This window comes from Humulus lupulus, chromosome 4 (genome assembly GCF_963169125.1).
Source record: "Humulus lupulus chromosome 4, drHumLupu1.1, whole genome shotgun sequence".
Classification (NCBI taxonomy): Eukaryota; Viridiplantae; Streptophyta; class Magnoliopsida; order Rosales; family Cannabaceae; genus Humulus; species Humulus lupulus.
In genome coordinates this window covers 207781563-207804393 of record NC_084796.1, presented here as the reverse complement: position 1 = coordinate 207804393, position 22831 = coordinate 207781563, and the positions used below count along the sequence as shown (strand labels likewise).

At 31.5% G+C, this 22831-nt stretch overlaps 1 long non-coding RNA gene and 1 pseudogene across 2 annotated transcripts; one reads left to right on the top strand and one right to left on the bottom strand.

Moving 5' to 3' along the window:
• Positions 1-9273: 9273 nt before the first annotated feature.
• Positions 9274-10470, top strand: LOC133832833 (uncharacterized; annotated as a pseudogene).
• A 6635-nt stretch (positions 10471-17105) lies between these two features.
• LOC133831148 (uncharacterized) lies at positions 17106-22584 on the bottom strand. 2 transcript variants are annotated; one of them, XR_009892422.1, is made up of 4 exons: positions 22334-22583; positions 21338-21407; positions 20382-20561; positions 17106-17245 (listed from the first exon to the last, which is right to left on the bottom strand). It is a non-coding gene; the product is annotated as an uncharacterized LOC133831148 (long non-coding RNA). The 2 variants fall into 2 exon arrangements; XR_009892423.1 differs by lacking the exon at positions 17106-17245 and adding an exon at positions 19420-19474 and having other exon boundaries at positions 22334-22584.
• Between the last annotated feature and the right edge of the window lie 247 nt (positions 22585-22831).

Here is a 22831-nt window from a genome sequence, read left to right as displayed (position 1 = left end):
GTGTGGTTTATGCGGGTAGCCTGGTCACTGCAAAAAAACATGCCCCTTTCGAGCCACAACATCTAAATTGTAATTGTTGATGGATATGCTTGTTTTGAATTACTATGGTTAATTTATATCATTGTATTTGAATTAATTTAAATTTTCTTGTGATTACTTAAGATGAACCTCGACTTCCATGAGTAGAGCTCGACCATGGATGGTCGAGCTTTGCACAGATTGATAAATATTCCAGTATAGAACGCCTGACATGAGTAGAGCTCGACCGTCAATGGTCGAACTTTGTAAAGATAGATAAATATTCCAGCATAGAGCTCAACTGACGTGAGTAGAGCTCGACCATGGATGGTCGAACTTTATAAAGATAGATAAATATTCCAGCATAGAGCTCAACTGATGTGAGTAGAGCTCGACCATGGATGGTCGAGCTTTGTTAAGATAGATAAATATTCCAGCATAGAGCCCGACTGACATGAGTAGAGCTCAACTGTCAACAGTCGAGATTTGGAAAAACTAATAATAATTTCATCATAAAGCTCAACTGTTGTGAGTAGAGCTCGACTGTGTCAATATGTTTAATAAGAATAATTGAATATTAATCAATGTGACATTTAGTCTAGGAAAATTATGAAAATACAAATATTTTTATTCAAGAAATTGATAAATGTGACATTTAGTATAGGAAAATTATGAAAATACAAATATTTTTATACAAGAAATTTTATTAATATTTTTATACAAGAAAATACATTTATTAATATTAAATTATTCTTATTAAACATATTGACACAGTCGAGCTCTACTCACGACAGTTGAGCTTTATGATGAAATTATTATTAGTTTTTCCAAATCTCGACTGTTGACAGTTGAGCTCTACTCATGTCAGTCAGGCTCTATGTTGGAATATTTATCTATCTTTACAAAGCTTGACCATTCATGGTCGAGCTCTACTCATGTCAGTTAAGCTCTATGCTGGAATATTTATCTATCTTTACAAAGTTCGACCATTGACGGTCGAGCTCTACTCATGTCAGGCGTTCTATACTGGAATATTTATCAATCTTTGCAAAGCTTGACCATCCATGGTCGAGCTCTACTCATGGAAGTCGAGGTTCATCTTAAGTAATCACAAGAAAATTTAAATTAATTCAAATACAATGATATAAATTAACCATAGTAATTCAAACAAGCATATCCATCAACAATTACAATTTAGATGTTGTGGCTCGAAAGGGGCATGTTTTTTTGGAGTGACCAGGCTGCCCGCATAAACCACACCTTTTTATCCATTTTTTCCCTCACCAACTGATGGGATTCTTTTCAATTTTGCTCTACCACGCTTGATTGGGACATTTGGAGGCAATACCTTCGGCAATACTTCAACTTCATTGATATCCCAATCTTCTTATTGAGAGACTGGATAAATGGTATCAACATAAGCCAACGCCCAAGTTTCCAACTTATAATAATTAGAGCATAAATCATACACTTCTATTCCAGCTTGCTCATATGATGCTAATGCATGCACACATGGAAGTTGATGAAGGTCAAAGACACGACATGAGCATTGTCTTTTACCTAAATCAATTATGGCATCATTTTCTTTACGTGTAACCTCATACTCAAATCTATTAAGCTGTTTCACATTCATTTCCGATGCTTTCTTGAATCTTTTTCGAATAATATTGTCTGCCTTTGGAGTTAAAGGTGTACACTTTGTATTGATAAATGCCACAATATTGCGGTGATTGTTGAACCACTCAGAGACTTTTGCCTGCATAGCCTCCAACAATGCAATGATAGGGTACTCTCTAGGTTCCCTCAGTGCTGCATTAATAGATTCTGCACCATTCGTAGTCATAATATTGTACCGACAGCCTCTAAAGTGAGATCTCGCCCATTTACTAAGTGTGAGATTTGATTCTTCAAGATACTTCACTGCTACGGGATATCTATTCTTCAATTCATCAGAGAGTTTGTTGAAGTCGGAAACTTTATAGGCATTGGCAATTTCTTCGAATAATTTTATGACACCTTTAACTCTGACACGTGCTTTAATATTCTGAGATAGATGCCACCTACAATGCCCATGTTGTAACTTCCTATAAATATTTGACACCCCATTGATGATGCTTTGATTTCTATCTGAAATAAAGACTAAATTACTATCATCTGGTATAAGTTCTTATAACTTTGTAAGGAACCATGACCACGAAGCATCATTCTCTGAATCAACCACAGCCCAAGCAATAGGATATTGATGAAAATTACCATCTTGTGCTGTTGTGCGCAATGAGCATTACACCTTTGTACTTGGTCTTCAACCAAGTCCCATCCACCGCAATAACCTTTCTCATGCAACAAAATCCTTTGATGCATGCTCCATATGCTAGGAAAACATATTTGAATTTAGAATCTTCATCCACCTCCAAACGCGTGATCGTACCTGGATTCATCTTTCGAACCATGTATAAGTAAGCTGGAAGATTTTGAAAACTTAATTCAAGTGAACCTCTAAGAAGGTCGTTCGCAAGTTTTTTCCCTTTCCAAGCTTTCCAACATGTCATTGGCATGTGATTGTTCTGCATAATCGTCATTATTGCTTTTGGCTTCGGTGTCTCTTTTTGACCATCGAAACTTGACCTCACGATATTAGCAACTATTGCAGCACTTGCTTGACGATGCTTTTTTTTTCCGGCTTGTTATCCAAAAAACAGGCATGACTGACGTGGCAGGAGATTTTAAACACGTGGCTGACACCTGGCAGAGTTCTGTTCGAATATCGACCAGTAAGACATACCTAGCGTGGCAGTTGAGTTTTCCTTACGACTAGCATGGTTGTACACTCCGCATATTTCAAGATGATCTTATGGAGATCATAATCAATTCCGAGATTGTCTCCAATGATTCCTGATTTTGCGATTAATTAGGAGAGAATATATGTAACAAATTCATGTAATCTTCCTTAAGCCTATAAATAGAGAAAGATAGCTCAAGGAAGGGACTTTTGGCTTTTGCTTAATTAAAATTACATACTTACGAGAGAATTAGAGCTATTGTATTACGATTGTACTATTTATCTCTCTCAGGTTTGTGAAACTCAGAGAACCCTAGTTCTTTGATCACTCCTTTGAGATCTCATATCAATAATAGCTTAAGTGGACGTAGGTCATTACCAGTTCTTGGGGCCGAACCACTATAATTTCTTGTGTCCTTTACTGTTTTTGTCATTATATTCATTCCAACACATCTATCCACATCAAGCGTTTTGACTCCGTGTCAGTTGACCAAAACAAGGGTCAACACGGCTAATAAGGGAACAAGCATGAGTGATACAATAAGTTCGTATTGAGAAACGCTCTGAGTTGGTAACTTTTGATGCACGCACTGCCCAATTGCATGACTTGTCAATGCATTTTGTCACATATAATGACTTGGTAGATTTATTAATTTTCATCTCAAAGCAAGCCTTTATTGCAATATCGTTCAACTTAGTTTTTATCTCATCTTTGTTCTTGAATTCTTGACCAATTGCCAAATCTAACCCATTTGGGAAACTAAATGTGTCTTCACTAGGGACTTGTTTTTGTTCATCATGGTGGTCCAACGAATCATAGTAGTTCAGTGGGTCAATGTGATTTGGAGTTGGAGATGATGATGTTGTCATTTTGTTAAGAAGGTCCACAGGTTCACAACCTAGATTAACACCACTTTCGCCTGGTGCAGAAGCAGCATCACAAATATTATTTTCAAAGTAGAATTCACGGTCAAAGTAATCATCTACTAAACTTTGTTCATTTTCTTTCATGTTGCGTTCAACTTCCATGTCACATATATCTTCTCTCTTAATGAGCTCCACACGTAGTGAACTCTACGATTGTTCTCTCCACAATCCAAAAGATAAGCTGCAAGACATTCATCCCCTCGTAAAATGAGTGGTGGCATATTTTCTCCCACAATGATAGGTAAGTAACTTATTTTCAATTCGATATCATTTTGATTCACCCCAATCTTCTTATACAATTTCTCCAATACCACCTCAAAAGTAATATTGGAGTCATCAACAATGATAGATATAACTTCCTTATTCTTTGGTGACCATTTATACAACCCTTGCTCTTTCTTCCATTCCCCATCATATTGAGCATAGATTTCCACTCGAGTCATTCCTGTAACGAGAATAGATTATTAACATTAGAAATCTATTTAATGTTAAAATTATAATTAATAAGTTTAAAATTAAAAATACGCATCTCAACCAAGTCTAGTTAGGCTCTACTAGTACTCAACCCACTATAGTTGAGAAAAATTGAGCTCTACTAATATCTCAATCACTTATAGTTGAACAATAGTTGAGCTCTACTAGTATCTCAACCAACTATAGTTGAGCAACAGTTGAGCTCTACTACTAGAATTAACATATAGATTGAATTTAATATTTTCTTTTACAAAGAATGTAATCTATCTTTTTGACAAAAATGTTGATGAAACAATTTTATAGATTACAAATATAAATCTCAACCAAGATCAGTTGAGCTCTACTAGTATCTCAACTAGCTACAATAAAACAACGGTTGAGCTCTACCATTATCTCGAACATCTCTACCTAGCTGAGCTCGATTGTACCAAGGCAAGAACTAAGCAATATCATCTTTTTCATGGGTTTCACTTTGCAAAATCACTATTTTTAACTCAAAACCCACAAAATGGTAATGATATGGGTAGCATTATACTTTAATTGTTATTTTTACCACATATTTATAAAGAAACAAACTTGTAAGCAAACAAAATGCAAATATTTAGTTCTAACATTCAAATCAAGAAAGATTCAAAATTTAAAATACTAATCTTGACCAAATCCAGTGAACCTCAACTACTATCTAAATCAGCAATAATTAAGCAACAGTTGAGCTCTACTAGTATCTCAACCATGTTTGGTCGAGCTCTACTGTAACTATCTTCTCGACTGACGTGAGTAGAGCTCAAATGTACACAGTCGAGATCTGCGTTTCATCTTCTTCACGAGTTTCATTTCGAAAAACGCCATTTTCAACTCAAAAACCACAAAATAGTTATAATATGGCTAACAAGGTACTTTTATTGTTATTTTTACCACATATATATGAAAAAATAAACATCTAAGCAAACAAAATACAACTTTCTTTGTTTTTACATTCAAATCAAAAATTAAAAAATTAGGGTTTCTCATTTACTTACCTTAATGTAATCACTTTTTTCCAACAATGTCACTGAAATCAGTATGTAAGTGTGTCACAAAATAATATTTCTATACATTTGGAGAGATTTGATAGGATTTGAAGAGATTATGAAGAAAAAATGGTGGATGGAGGAATGATGGGGGGTTGAATATGTTTTTGTTTAAATTTTTCTTTTAAATCTAATTTTCTATTATTTTAATTAAAAACAAATATAAAAATAAAAAGGACATTATTGGAATATAAAAGTTTCATTAGAGGAGGAAGTTAGTGTAGCTAAATTTTGAAAAATGAAGGTTACATAGCTAACATAATTTTTTTTAAGGTTATTTAGCTCAAAACTCCCTTTAAGTTTCAGTTTTTTTTTTAAACTTTTCTTATTTATTTAATTACAAAACAAATTTGATTTTTATTATATAAATTCATTTTTAATTAACACAATTTCTTTTTTAATCAAATTAAAAGCATCTTGATATTTATTTCCAATAATAATATACCAATTGGTTAATCATTTATTTATTTATTTTGATTCTCATAATTTAAAATATAAATCTTTAATTCTTGATAAATCTTTCATCAACTTTAAAAATTTCTTATTATTTATTGAAATAATAATAAAATTTAACAAAAAGTAAAACTTTTTAAATTCAATCTATTCTCCATTTCTAAATTTTAATGTCACTTATTAATTATTCCAATAAATAATACCTAATTTGGGACATAAATCAATCTATTATCCCATTATATAATTAAATTTAAATTTTAATATAAAAATTATTATAAATATAAAAGTTAATAATATGAAAATTTTAGAAAAAAAAATTAGTTTTAAATAATTTTAATAAATATATATAATTTTTATAAATATATATTTAAAAAAAATTAGTTTATTTTTAAAATTAAATTATTTATCAATTATATTTTTAGATTTTTTTATTTGGACTTTGACGACATTTTATAACTGTCGGTATTGCGCTTTTATTAACTGTCGGCTCAATAATGACAATTTTTAACTATCGGCATTTGTCTCGAATTAACTGTCGGTATTGGGGTCAATAGCGACACATTTTAACTATCGGCATTGGTCTCGAATTAACTGTCGGCGTTGGGGTCAATAACGACACATTTTAACTGTCGGCATTAGTCTCAAATTAACCGTCGGCGTTGGGGTCAATAGCGACAATCAAAAGCAACAGTGATAATTATTAGCTGTCGGCGTTGGTCTCTATGCCTACAGTTTTTAACTGTCGGCGTAGAGTCTCGCTAAGCAATTACGACAGTCAACAGAGTTGACTGTTGTAGTTGGGTATCGGGAAAGCCCAGTTTTATAGTAGTGGTATAATATATTTATAATTATATGTATATAAACATGTATATCAATGAATAATTAATGAAGAATATTAAAGTGTCTTTGGCTATATACAAGTATGTTTAACAAGACATTCACTTACGATCAACCAAACAGAAAAGTTTCATTAACAACTAAGTTGCTCCATTTATTAGATCTCTGTTGAGTCGACATGAAAGAGAAAAAACCTCCAAATGATCGAAGAGCAGATACAGTATAGTCAATATCTTGTTTTCTTCGTCCCATAATGGCAGTGGAGGCTCCATGTTTGCCGAACTCAGTTGATTTCTCAAACCCAATTCCTGAAGCTCCTCCTGTCATCAAAGCCACTTCACATTTACTCCATAAAATAAAACACAAAATGTTATTATTTTTTATTTCTCTCAACAGAGATGTACAAAAAGGGGCTGCAAAAAAAAAAAAAAAACCAATATATTTTTATGTCTCGTATCACAGACTATTTCAGAATACTTTAATTTGGAGACACATAACATGTATCAATAGCACAAAGAGATATTGTGAAAAGGTTTACAAATACATTCACAATTCAAATAAATGAAAATCATAAATCTTAGGCAATCTCACCTTAAATGTCGATATATTCATGACCACTAAAATTGAAGTTTCTCTGAGATTCTACGTAAAGAGAGGTAATGTATTCATTGTTATATCTTGAATCGTCATGTTTTGAATTAATAGCATATAAGAGCAACTCCAACGTCCATGGTCAAAGAAGTAGCTTTCTGACAGGCTATATAATTGGTTGATGGTTTAACATTAGAGTAAATGGTAGCTTTTCAAATTTGAAGCGGCCGTTGCCTCGGTAAGGCAATGGTACTATCATTTTTTTTAAAAAAAAATATACATATATCTATTATATGTAGTAAAATATTACCGTTGAGGTAAAAAACGGTATAAATTATTATCGTTTATATTATTGTTAGCACACAATATATTAAAAAAAATTCTTTTATAAATACTCATCTATTTCATTCAATTTTCACACAATTTCATACATTTTTCTTCCAAATTATCAATATCACAAAATTCCTTTTCTTACCAATGGATTCACAAAATTCTCCAAATACCAACACCTAAAATCCAAATTTTCAATATTCTCAAAATTTTCAAAATTCATCATATTCTCCACATACCAACCCTCAAAATCCAAATGTTCAATATTCTCATTTCAATCAAAATTTTCAAAATACTCCTTCTACTAATCCCCAAAATCCAAATTTTCAATATTCTCAATTTAACCAAAGTTTTCCAAATTCTCAAAATTAGCCTATATCCTCCTACCCTTTCCAAAATTTTGGCTCTTTTGAGACGCCCCAACAAGCTCCATTCTTCACACAACCAAATTCACTATCATATGCCTTTCATATGCCTTCCCTACACCAACCCGAAATGGTTTCAAGAAATTACAAGCCAAGTATGGAAAAGTCTAGTATTGATTTGAATCATGAAACATCATCGACATCTGTCTCTAAAACCCAACCTAAACATGGTGTTGAAGGGCTGGAAAATGTAGTTCTACACAATGAAGATGAATCAAGGCATAAAGGTAAAGTCAAATGGAGCAAGGAAGCCACTATACTTCTGATAAGTTGATGGCTTAATACATCTAAGGATGCCATTGTGGGGAATAACCAAACTTCTACACATTTCTGGGCTCGGATCGCAGAATACTACAACACCAACCAAAAAGGCGAGCAAGCAAGAACTGGAAGGCAATGAAAATATCATTGGAACAAGATGAATCAAAAGGTCGCGTGTTTCAATGAGTGTTATAAATGAGTACAACATGCACATCATTGTGGTTGGTCTGATGAGAAAATTCTTGAGAATGCACATCAACTGTACAAATCTGAAAATAGCAACTCAAATTTTCTGCTTGTGGACTATTGGAGATTGCTAAAGGATGAGCCGAAATGGAATACAATTACCAACCAAAAGGTGGTAAGAGAACAAAGGTGTCAGAATCAGGGGCATTTACTTCTTCTTCCAATGCAGACATCAGTGATGATGAAGTACGTGAAGTGCGCCCTACTGGCCAAAAGGCAGCAAAGAGAAAAGGGAAGGAAAAAAAAGACACACATACTAGATTTATAGAGATTAGTGAACGGAAAGCATCTGTATTGGAGAAATTGGTGGCGATAAAGGAGAAAGAGGCAAAAGATAATAGGATGACAAAATACATGGATTATCTCATCATGGACATGCGCACATGACTCCAGAACAAAAGAAAGATCATAAAACTTGTGTACTTATATTAAGAATAATATCTTGAAGTTGTAATTGCTATGTATTTTTATCAACCGCATTATTATGTATTTTATTTTATTTAAATAAATTATCCTTTATTTTAATGGCTAAATTGTAATGGCTACATTTTAACGGCTATATTTTAACGACTATATTTTAACGGCTACATTTTAACGGCTACATTGTAACGACTATATTTTAACGGCTACATATATATGTCACCATGTCTATAAATACCAAATTTCAATCTTCTTTTTTCTCAACTCTCCATTCAATCCTTCATTTTACTCTCTCATTCATTTTTCATTCCCAAATATCATATACTCTAAGTTCGACAATGAATTCGCCAAATTCTCCGAAGCCATACGACAATATGAGTCTAGGGATATCATAATTTCAGAGTGTACTGACGATCATGATGATCAATATTTCAAAGCGCTCATGGATGGGGGTAGCTCAACAAGACAAGGAAGAAAGAGAGCCCACATTGATAGGGGTCATGTAGAAGGACACCAACATTTGTTCGATGACTACTTTTCTGATGAACCGGTGTATACAGAATATCAATTTCGAAGAAGATTTAGAATGTGTAGACATGTATTCCTACGCATAGAGCAAGCTCTAGAAAATCATTCAGAGTATTTCCATATGAGGTTTGATGCAGTCGGTAGAAGGGGGCTTTCGCCATTACAGAAGTGCACCACAACTATGCGAATGTTGGCATATGGAGCGCCTGCTGATTATGTTGATGAGTATGTTCGAATTGGTGAAACTACTGCTATTGAATGTCTAGTCAATTTCGTTCGAGGAGTGAATGATATTTTTGGGACTGAATATTTAAGACGGCCCAATGCTGGGGACATTCGTCGCTGACTTCAAATGGGGGAGGTGCGTTGTTTTCCAAGCATGTTGGGAAGCATTGATTGTATGCACTGGAAATGGAAAAATTGCCCAGTTGCATGGAAAGGCCAATTCACGGGAGGTGATCACGGCAAACCAACAATCATGCTCGAAGCAGTTGCGTCACAAGATCTTTGGATATGGCATGCATTTTTTGGTGTTTCAGGATCCAATAATGATCTCAACGTGTTAAATCAATCCCCATTATTCATTGATATCTTACAAGGGCAAGCTCTGAGAGTTGAGTTTACGATAAATGGCACACAATACAACAAGGGGTACTATCTAGCAGATGGTATCTATCCAGAGTGGGGTACATTTGTTAAAACTATCCCACTGCCTCAAGGAGAGAAAAGAAAATCATATGCCCGATGCCAAGAAGCGGTACGCAAAGATGTTGAGCGAGCATTCAGAGTACTTCGATCTCATTTTGCTATTGTACGAGGACCAGGACGTTTTTGGCAAAGAGAAGTTCTCAAATATATTATGTATGCATGCATCATATTGCACAACATTATTGTCGAGGATGAAAGAGATGCATATGAGAGTTTGTTTGATTTTAATTATGATGACGGCCCCGCTGACACCCTAATGGTTGAAGTATTGCATGGACCTATTTCTGACTTCCCGACAATGCTTCAAAGAAATGCTGAAATTCGTGAGAGAAATATTCATTGCAATCTTCAGGCGGACTTGGTAGAACACATATGGTCAAAATTTGGAAATAATTTTAATTAGCATTTTTTTAATTATGTTAGATTGATTAATTATGATTATGTCATTTTATAAGCTCCTTTAAATTTCGTCTAATTTAAATTTCATGTAACATTTATTTATATTAATATATGGATTTAAAAAATTTAGTGTGACAATATTTATAATTACAAAATAATATATTAAATAATAATGTGTGGGGCCATAGTTGACAACCTTTGGGGTGGCTTAGCATTGGAGCATTTTTATGAAAAAAGTTGCTAAAAGTGATGTGGATGAGAGAGAAAATAAAAAATTATATTTTAGGATGATTTGTACATGTTAAGCAACTAATGGGGTAGCCACCATTGGAGTTGCTCTAAGTGATGAGAATTTTTGAACTGGTAAGAAGTTTTGAATCCCGTGACAACCTTTAAAATAAATAGGTGTATTGTTAGAGCGTCTCCAACCACACTAGTTAAATCCTCAATAAACTTATTTTGTATTTTAAATCACTCCAAGGAGATAGCTATAATTTAGTCATTTTAACTTTTACCTTTTTGGCTATCCAAACATAAAGAGTCTCTATCGCTAGCTAAACTTTATTTTATTATTATTTTATCATCATTATCACTATTTGATTATTATTTTAATAAAATGTATATTTATAGAACCAATGTGTATTTCATAAAAAAAATATTAAATTATTTAATAACTAGCTATAATAGAGAGTTTTATTGGAGGTGTTAAGTTAAAAGTAACTTATAAAATAATATTTTAGTCATTTTAACTCAAATTTAACTAAAAAATAGAGAACATGATTGGATGTGCTCTTTTTTACTGCCAAAAAAATGTATCTCTTTATATATATATATATATATATATGGAAGACTTCTCAATGGTTACTACCCATAGATGGGTACTAACAATTATAATGATGTGGCAACATAGTGACTTAGTATAGCAAGTCACCAATAGGTAAATATTTTTTTTCTACATTAATTTCAAATTTAGTTATTTCCTTTTTGTCATAATTAATGTTGTTTTCAACTCATGAGAGACACTAGCTGTATTTAGAAATTGACATGTATTTGAAAAATAAAAAGTTTACAATATTATATTTCCATAATAAATACACGTTTTTCATCAGGTAACATTTCCAAAAATTTGAAAAAATCAAAATTTATTTTTAGAAATATCAATTAACAACTATAAATATAGACCATTAATTTTAATCCAATAGTTAATATTAAAGTAACCATCCATGAGTAGTAACCATTAAGAGTGCAGCCATATATATATATATATATCTTATATATAAAAAGTGTATAGATAACGAATTTTTTTTTATTTTAACAGTTTTTTATTTTTTAATGTTAAATTTAACGGAATATTGTTATATTTAATAGAATATTGTTATATTTAACGATAAATTTTGAACATCACTTAAACTTAAATAAAATAAATAATTAAAAATATTAAAATAAGATATTTTTTTAGATATTTTACAATGATAATTATTTTTAAATAATAAATAATTAAACAAATAAAAATATGATATTTTTGAGATATTTTACAATGATAATTATTTAAAAAATAATAAAATCACACTTTTTATAACTTATGTAAAATTTAATTACACTTAAACTCACGTATTAGACTAATATCATATTAAACATATAATATAATTTACTATCAATTGGCAACAAACTACTTTAAAAAAAAAACTAGTAAGAAACTTAAATTTAAAATAAACGTATAATATTTAATATTACATTAAACATATAATATATATAATCTCTTGTTGTCATTCCCAAATTCAAAAACTAGAACAAACATAAACTTCAACAAAAATAAATAAATTATTAATTAAAATCGGATATTTATTTGAAGTTTATATGACATTAATATAAATTTAATAAAAATAATTAATAAATTCTATAAATAAAAATAATTAATTATTTTGATTAAATTTATATTAATGTCATATAAATTTTGAAATAAATATCCTGTTTTAATTAAATAATTTATTTATTTTTGTTTAAGTTTATGTTTGTTCTAGTTTTTTAATTTGGGAGTGACAACAAGAGATTATATATTATATGTTTAATGTAATATTAAATATTATACGTGGATTTTAAATTTAAGTTTCTTGCTAGTTTTTTTTTTAAATAATAATTTGTTGTTAATTCATAGTACATTATATTATATGTTTAATATGATATTATTCTAATAAGTGAGTTTAAGTTTAATTAAATTTTATTTAAGTTATAAAACGTATGATTTTATTATTTTTAAATAATTATTATTGTAAAATATCTAAAAAAATCATATTTTAATTTGTTAATTATCTATTATTTTAAAATAATTATCATTGTAAAATATCTGAAAAATATTCAATTTTAATTTGTTTAATTATTTATTATTTTTAAATAATTATCATTGTAAACTATCTAAAAAAGTATCATATTTTAATTTTTTTAATTATTTATTTTATTTTATTTAAGTTTAAGTGTTTACAAACTACCGTTAAATATAAGAATATTATGTTAAAATTAACATTAAAAAAATAAAAACCGTTTAAATAAAGAATTTCCGTTATCTACACACTTATTATATAGAAGAGATATAAATCAATACAATGGTTTGATTTTTTTTTTTTTTTCATAATCTCAATAAAAAAATAATTAATACTTCTAATCCGTTTTTCCTCCATGGGTTGCAACCCTTGAGTATATTTATTAATATTGGATGGATCTGTTTAATGTAATAGGATATATAATGTTAAAACTAACATTTTTTGTTAAGTTCTGTTAACACAGCATAACAAATTCCTTTTAATAGACATTTATATATAATAAATATATATTTTTTAATTTCAGATCACTGTCAAAGAAGAATATATAGAGAATTTTTGTAAGAGAAAATACTATTTTGGCTATTGTGTTTTTCTCGAATACGCGATCGGTCTTTGTGTTTTGTTAAATGACAATTCAGATTCTATATTTTACAAAATGGATCAAAATATAGTACCCCTAGACCTGATTTCGATCAAAATATTTTCAATTATAAGATTAATTTTCGGGTCGTTAGTAATGCGATGGGTACAGAAAAGTGGAGAAAATGATTAAGGAGCCGAGAATGAAAGATTATATTTGAATTTTTTTACCAAAATTGGGTATAAGGTACTATTTTGATCCATTTTGTAAAACATAGGATTCGAATTGTCATTTAACAAAATACATGAGTTGATTGAGTATTTGAGAAAAACACAAGGGCTAAACTAGTATTTTCCCTGTTTGTAATGACTGTGCTTATCGATATAATATATGTAGAGATATTCGTCTGCAATACCCATGTAACACCCTGGTTATCCCAGAACAGTTACGGTGAATGGTGAACCGGAAATTTGACCTGCTACCCGAGTCCTTTAGTTAAAAACGTGCGTCTAAGTGTTATTAACAAGCTAAGGTGAAAAACCAATAAAAAATAAATGATATATTTTATTAAATACATAAAACTGTACATGAGCCCATAAAAAACGTTTGCAAGTTATTTACAACTCAAACTGGTCATTACTGTTTCAAATTTACAAACCCGCCGACCTAAGCAGCAAAAATAGGGTAAACCCCTTAGTTCCTCTGAGAACTCCTTGGCCGTGGTGGTCAAGCGGCCGCATATGTACACATCATCACCTAAGTTCTCCACTCAAGGCTAGGTGAGCTTTTCTTTCCCTTTACCTGCACCACATAGCACCCATGAGCCGAGGCCCAATAAAAAAATACAATAATGAACATAGATATTATCAACTGATTATCATTATAATCACACAGAGCTTATAGCTCTTAAACAGATGAGTGAATATCACTTGAGGTTCTGGTAAACCATAATGAGTGACTAACAAGCAAGTCACTAATTTAAACAGATGAGTGACTGCTGGGTAAGTCATTAACTTAAATAGATGAGTGACTGCTGGGTAAGTCACTAGCTTAAATAGTTGAGTAGCTGCTGGGTAAGTCACTAGCTTAAACAGATGAGAGACTGGTGGGTAAGTCTCTAACTTAACAGATGAGTGACTGATGGGTAAGTCACACAAGCGCTTTTAGCTTTCATCGAACTTGAGGTCGGTCCGGCATTAACGCTCTTCTGAGTCATTTAATGCAGATGTCAATTAGATCTAATCTTTATTGGCTTGCGTCGAACACGCTAAGGCCATCTTGACTTATAAGTCAGCACTGTGTGACCAATGCCAAGTACCACTGCCGAACTTGACTAATAAGTCCTAGCTTCGCAGTTGATGCTGACACCTTTGCTAAATCTGACTAATTAGTCAGTACCATGCACAAGTGAGCAAGATTTGCTAAGCATTCAATAATCAATCCATGTCCACACTTACACAATTAACATGCCTCAAGAGTAATCATGCATGTCACATACACAGGGTGCAATTTTCTTACCTCTGATTCGAGCGAGAAATAGAACAAGAACGACCCTTGAGAACGATCTGGCTTTTAGTCCTTTAGCGGTCACCTAGTCATAACCAAATATGGGACACCATCAATAAAATGATAAACAAAGGTTCCCAAACCAAGATCTAGCCTCCGGGACATCAATCTCCACTAATCCGGGTAGTGGGAACAATCCCGAGGCCTAAAACCAAGTTCCCGGGGCCAAAACACTCAAATGGGCTCAACCCTGCTCAAGGGTTGTGGCCCTAACACCTTGGGCCGTGGCCCCCAGCCACTCCAGGAGCCAGGGCTGCAGCGCCCTACACCTAGGGCCGTTGCACCCAGCAAAGGCAAAATCGCTCCACCTGCTTCTTCGAGCTAGGGCCGCGGCACCCAAGAACAGGGCTGCGGCCCCCAACCCAGAGCCATCCCCAAACATGGTTTCCTTCATCCCAAACCTCCCAAAAACATACCTAAACACTTCCAAATCAACAAATAAAAGTTCCCAAGCTTTCCAATGATCCAAAACCATCAAATCCCAAGGCTCAAACGAACCAAAAACTCAACGATTCACCAAAAACTAATTCTAAGCTTAGAAACTCTAAAAACTCAAAACTTTAAACTTAGATTACCTTTGATTGGGTTGTTTCTCATCAAATCCTTCCGTCAAGAAGCTTCTAATCTTTCCTAGGATCGCTATGCCTCGATCCTCGCTTGATTCCGACTCCTAGAACTCGAGATTTCTTCGAAAACACTTCGACGGTAAAACGAACTAACATGAAAGAACGAGAGGTTTTTAACATACGGTTCTATCTAACAAGCTACTTCAAGCTTAAGTATCCTCAAATAAAACCTGGTGCTCGGGGTCCCAAAAACATCCCCGGGGACATTATAGTCAAAACTCCTAGAATTTCCTCCCGATCTCAATAACTCCCAATTTATCATCAAATAACATTCTCATAACCCAATATCCTAATAAAAGACCCTGTTATGACAAAACCGCTAATCCATAATAGAAGATCGTCTCATGCCGAATAGCTCGAATATATCTCCATAATAATGGGATCTCATTCACAAATCACAATATGTACCCAAATATACAAATATGCCCTCAACGAGCCAAATTATCAAAACACTCTAATATTCAAATGTGGACCCACATGCATGCATATAACATCATATTATAATATAATTCACATAAACATGTACATATTATCATTTGATAGCATAATTAAACAGTTATGGCCCTCCCGGCCTACTAATCCAGCCATTAAACTGACTTAGGGATTTCGGGGCATTACAACTCATTTGCAACAATATAGGTTGCGTTTGGTAAAATTTTTGTTTTTAAATTTTTTAAACATAAAAATAAAAAATATATTTTTGTTTTATATTTTTTTATTTTTATAAAATAAAAATGCGTTTGGTAACTATTTTTGTTTTTAGTTTTTAAAAAATAAAAATAAAAATGTGTTTGGTAAATATATTTTTATTTTTATTTTCTAAACTAAAAAGTAAAAATATTTTTCTGAATACTATTTATTATTTAAAAAATAAATATAAGAAAATTATAATATAAAAAGATCAAATTAATCATATCCAAGTAATCTCAAAACCCAATATATTTATCCAAGAGATAACACAAAATCAATATAGGCTATATAATAAAATAAAAATGTATTTACGGATAATTGTCCAACCTTAAAATTTGCAACTAAAATCAATATTTTTTGCACATGAAAAAGTAGTTTTTAAAAAATATATATATAACTTTTACCGACGCATAAAAACCAGAGACAAAACTTCTTTTTTTTTTTTTTTAAAAAAAAACAACAATAGAGTAAGAATAGTACAACACAACATGAAAAGGACAAAAGATCCCCAAGCTTTTTTTTGTTATCATGGGTAAATAGATTTAAAAATCAAATTGATATCACTACTACAAAAAGGGTTTTTTAGAACTAGCATTGCGAGTCCTAAAAAATTTTTTAGGACTCGCGGGACGCGAGTCCTCTATTTGAGAACCTTAAAAACTAAGGTTTTTTAGGACTCGCGGGTAATTTTTTAGGACTCACTTTGCATGACCTTAAAAGTAATTTTTTTTAAAAAAAAATACAGCTACAATTTTAATTTTGATTTAAAAATATACATATCCATTTGAGTGTCGAATATGTATCAAAAGAATTTGAAAAGAAAATACTAAAAAAATGGCAAAAAATTTTACGAAATAAATTTAAAATTTCTAAATATGTATTGTAATTAGCTAGCTATAACATCGTTCATTTTGCTCTAACCAAATGTAAAAATAACATTGCCCATTCTTCTCTAACTTCATCAATTTCTTGAGTAGTATATGGCTTGTCGAAGGTGAACTGAAAAAAAAAAAACAAAAATTTAATTATAATTATATTAGTGGTAATAAATTCAAAGCATATATAGCCATGGTCATTTCAACCACTCATATATCATAGTTCCCCTCAATGTTTCTTATCAAGTAAAGCAAATTTGACTAAAATGTAAAGAACATCAAAATAAGAAATTCTCAAGTTCTAAAAACAAGACCCTTGTACAGCTAAGAATATCGACACTTTCTCATGGCTTAAGTAGTTAGTCTTAGTTCTTTAAACTAAGGAATACATATCTGTTAGTCTCAATTTAAAAGTGCTCAAGCTAGTTAGTTTATCAAATCACAGACATTAATAAACCAAATTACTAATCATTCATAGCACATTAGCAAATATACAATCAACTTATTCTGCTCACTAATATTTGCTCATGATCAATCAAAATACCTCACAAAATGTCTAAACCACACACAAATCATTCCTGAAATATTTGTTATAACATGAAAATTTATATATATATATATATTCATATTAACAAGTGAGCCAAAATAAAGATATTTATCAATCTAAGCATAAAAAATGTCTTGAGACATATTTGAGAAAGTTTGATTAATATATATATATATATATTGATACCAAAACTGATGTGACAATTAAAATAGCAAAGCTCACGGACAAGATGAGTACTAAACTTCATATGATATATTAATATTTGGTTGAACATCACACAATTTGTCACGTTATCTAAAAAGTTTGGATTCTCATTTCTCATGAAACAACAAAACATAGAAATTATCATCATTTTATTCAATATGTTGTATTAGTATATTATAGGGATTAGTATATAATCAATTACTCAAAAGTGACTCACAAAAGTTAACCAATTATTAAATCTAATCTTTGATTAACGTTGTTCTAATTCTATAGGAGGGGATCCTTTAATTGTCTGGAGCAACTAATTTATTTTATTGTATAAAATAGTCATAAAAATGCAATAACCAAATTATTTATACAAAGCTGGTGATGTAGTAAAGTTGGACCATACTTTTTTTTTTGGTATACATTTACTTGAGCCAACCATTACATAAATTTTTTGAATTAATTTACTGGACCACTCCCCTAAAAGTTCACCTATTATATTGGGACTACTTTTAAAATGCTTTTAACCAATATTATTATTGACATGGTTGAATATTGTTTTAATTACACAAATCCAACTTAATAAATAAAGTAATTGTTTTGGGACCAATGTTTGGTAACAGACGAGGCAAAAGTACATCAAAATTATTTGAGACATATCTAGAGACCAAAGCTAAATTAGGCCAGGCAAATAGCTGCTATTATGGAAGTCAAATTAAGGTGCTACAAAGACCAGTCAACTGAGATATTAATGTAAATTTTAAAAAAGAAATATTATTGATAGTTTTTTATTTAATGTTAAATTCATCAGCATAAAGTTTATATAAGTCCATAATACAAATTCAACAACAATATATATATATATCTTCCATAAAAAGGAAAAATACCATGCATTGTAAATACACGGATGATTCAAGAAAGTAAACACAAAATGTCACTTATGTTGGCCTAATGCAGTTGTGTGATTTTAATTTTTGATGGGACAACTTATTTGCTTATCTTTGTCTTTTTAAGAACATAGTGAGCTTTTAGATCTGTACCCGTTGTGAAACTAAACAAGTGCAACATATACTTTATTCATTTCTATGATTAAAGAGGGCACGCTGAGCATTCATAAGAGGGGATCAAAAATTATTTTGATAACCAAGTTCATATGAGGGTTCAAATGTTAAATATCCAGATCACAAATTTATCATTGTGGCAGTCATCTTTTTTATATTTCCACACAAAACTAAGTACAAAACAATTTATAGAAAATTGGACAGCATATCCCCTAATTTACTAGCCTAGACATTTGTCACAATCAACACCAACATGTCAATCAAATCAAACAACACACAGGTTTTCATCCATATATCACCGCAGCACACAAAATTCTCAGAACCTACTTCACTAAGACATGCAAGTTCTCAATCTTCCGTTATCACCGCAACACACAGAATTCCCAGAACCTACTTCACTACGGATGAATATCTAAGATATTCAAACTCCACTAAAATAGTACAGTTATCATTCAAAATTATAAAATATTGAAATTTTTTAAAACTAAATCAAATGCAACATACATCTTGCAATTAACTACCAATCCAATGCTTTAAGACCAATCAAAATATTAACCTATTCATTTTAATCAACATTATAAAAAAAGAAAAATGTCAGATGTTGACATGCTCTTTTAAAACGGTTAAAATCAACACAACAAATATATGCATACATACTTGTATATTCTTTTACATGTCACCCTTGTATCAACTATCATTTGTCTAATGAACACTTTTAAGAGCTTTTTTTATTTAGAATAAAATACATATGATCTGCTAGTAAATTGTACCCATCAAAATGTGGTGGTGTTAGACACCAACCACTACTGGTGCCTATATAACAACGCTCCATATGATATTTTGTTTAAAAGGTCCAGGAGCTACTAAGATTTTTTTGTTTAAAAGGCCCAGGAGCAACTAGTGAACTACATACTTTGACCAAACTCTTAAATTAAACTGAAACCAAATGAAAACAACGGTCAACTTCTCTCATTGATCCTTTCCACTTTCTTTTAATTGGATTCTCAATATATAACTCTCAAATATATATTCTTCCTTGCAACTTCCTAGCAAGACTCTTATATAAACTCGTACACCTATCAAGTAAACAAATTTGACTAAAATGTAAAGAACATCAAAAAAAGAAATTCTCCAGTTCTAATAACGGGACCCTTGTATAGCCCTCTCCAAATCACAAAGTTACAGTGATTACATATATATTAATCCTTAACAAATCTATACTATTTTAAATAGATAAAAACTAACCATCCCAGCTTTGAAATTCAAAAGCTGCAAAACCAATTTCAATAGTTGCACAACCTCCACACTTGTACAAATGGAAACATTAGCAGCTTTATATATTCTAATAAAGTACGTTACTAAAAATTTGTAAAATATTAGATAGTATAAACAAATCAACAAAAGCAAATGTACATAGTATAAATAAATGCTATTTGTAACACTAAGTCCAAGAACAGCCAAACCTTTAACAAGAAGAGAGAACAGCCACCACCGGAGACGACGCCACGCACACCAAAGACGAGCAAGAGTACCTCGGAAAACCAAGAGATGACAGCGAAATGGAGAGAGTAGCGGAGTCAGGAGAACGGCGAGATAGAGCTCTGATTTTTTTGGGGATAAGTACTCATGGCCATTGTTTTAAGCTGTCAGTACCACATTACAATATGCAAATAAAAACAAATTATAAACACACAAAAGGGACCAGCAATTATGTTACTGTAATAATAAGTTACCATCAATTAGAAGCTGCATGAACAAGACAAACCAAATTCAAGAAACATATCATGTATATAGCTAGAGTCTCCTAATTAATTAACTATATATAGCTACATAAACTAATATTAATGAGTGGTATAGATGATGTTCCACTCAATAATCTATACAAAGAAGAGTGTGATGATCTGATCGATAGTATTTGATTACCCTCAATACCACAAGGGGGAGAGGCATGCATATATATGCCATTTTTGCTAAGAACCAAGCTATATAACATGCTATGCAAACATATATATATATATTGAGAAATTAATTAACCTTATTGGGATGAATTATACATAACAGGAATTGAATGATGTTGCCGACGGGCCTTTTTGGAGATTATTAATTACTAGTGCTACTGAAATTAGACATGGAAGTTATCATTATATATCCTCACATGTAGCTTTTAATATATTATATATTAGCATACATACATTAATTGCTTTCCAAAGACAAAAATAAAAGACTACTCAAGACGAAAGTGAGAATGAGACCAACATCTCTTGCTTGAAGGAGAAAGGGGAGCTTGTTATAGTATAAGAGATTATATTATATAATATAGTTTATTATTAGTTCCATAAACTTCCATAATTGAATAATATCTAAAACTGGGTTTGATAATCCAAAATCAGAAGAGAGTAGAAAGAAACAAAGTGAAAACCTTTAGTTGTGAAAGCCCTTTTTCAACTCTCTTTTTATTGACTGAAACTCCACCTGGTAAAGTCTCCTTACTGCCATAACCAAAATCAGTCAAACTTTTCTTCTTCTGGCTCATTAATCAAACAAAATTCAACTAATCCACTTGAAAAACCAGTTTAATGGCCAGATCATAATACTTATCATCATGTATAAATTTCAATGAAATGTCCCAAAAAAGAAGTTAATCCAAAACTAACCTGACCACTATAGCTTCCAAATTTTCATCAACTATAGAAGGGCCATAAGGGTCCATGATTGGCTCAGCTTGCACAGTGAGCTCTGGTTTTATAGACTATCACCCCATTTATATGAATATATATATATATAGAATCTGAATAACATTGGTCTACTTTCTGAAGTTGCAAAATTTATTCACTGCTTACCAATTTACGCAAATATATTTAAACTTCGTCAAACAATGGAATAAATTATAAATGCTATTTTCGTTACTTGAATGGTCAGGCAGAAAGAATGCATCAGAAAAACAAAATAAATGAAATAAACGGATCCCGTGATACACCCCGATGAACAATAAAATAAAATCACGAGCTTTCTTTTATTTGATATCACCCAATGAACAGAAAAAAAAACATATGTACAAAAAAATCCAGACAAATCAACAACACTCAAATTGGTCAGAAAAACCAGACCCAGATACACACAATCTACAATAGAATGAAAGCACAAACTAAAATAATATGGTTCGAAGTTCAAACAAACGAGGCAATGACTCAATGATCTTTATAAAATATGTAAATACATAAATACAATTAACCAGCATGCATCATATCCAGAAAGAAATGAGAAAATAAAAGTTGACAGACTTGATTTTTCTTTCATTTTCATCATTTCTACTAATATTGAACAACTTCACTTGGCTTAGATATCAAGAACTTAGGTTGATTTTTTTTCCTTTTTATTATTATTATTGGCAATGGAAATTATTATTGATTAATACCTTCGGCCTGTGCTCTTCGCTCCGTGCGAATCGTCCCTTCTGCCTGTGCTATTCGGTCGGCGACGGTGGCGGTGCGGCTACAATCGGCTGGCTGAGGTAGAGGCGGCGACGGAGAGATCGAGAGGGAGGGTGAGGGTGCGGCGACAGAGAGATCGAGGGTGAGGGGTGCGTCGACGGAGAGATCGAGAGTGAGGGTGAGGGTCTGCGGCTACAATCCATTAGTGGTATATTAGGGATTAGATTTCTAATATATAAATTCTATTTTAGTTAACATAATTTTTTTTATTTAAATTAAAAATATCTTGGGTGAGACTAAAATAAATCCCTTTTATCCTATATTTTCGAAAGAAAGAGTGTTTTTATGCTTCTTTACAAAATATTTGAAGGACTTGCCTTGAGAGTCTTTAATATTTTTTTAGGACTCGCAAAGCGAGTCTTTAAAAGTCACAATTACTAATTTTTCAGTCAATATGTTTTTAAGACTCGCTAATGTGTTTT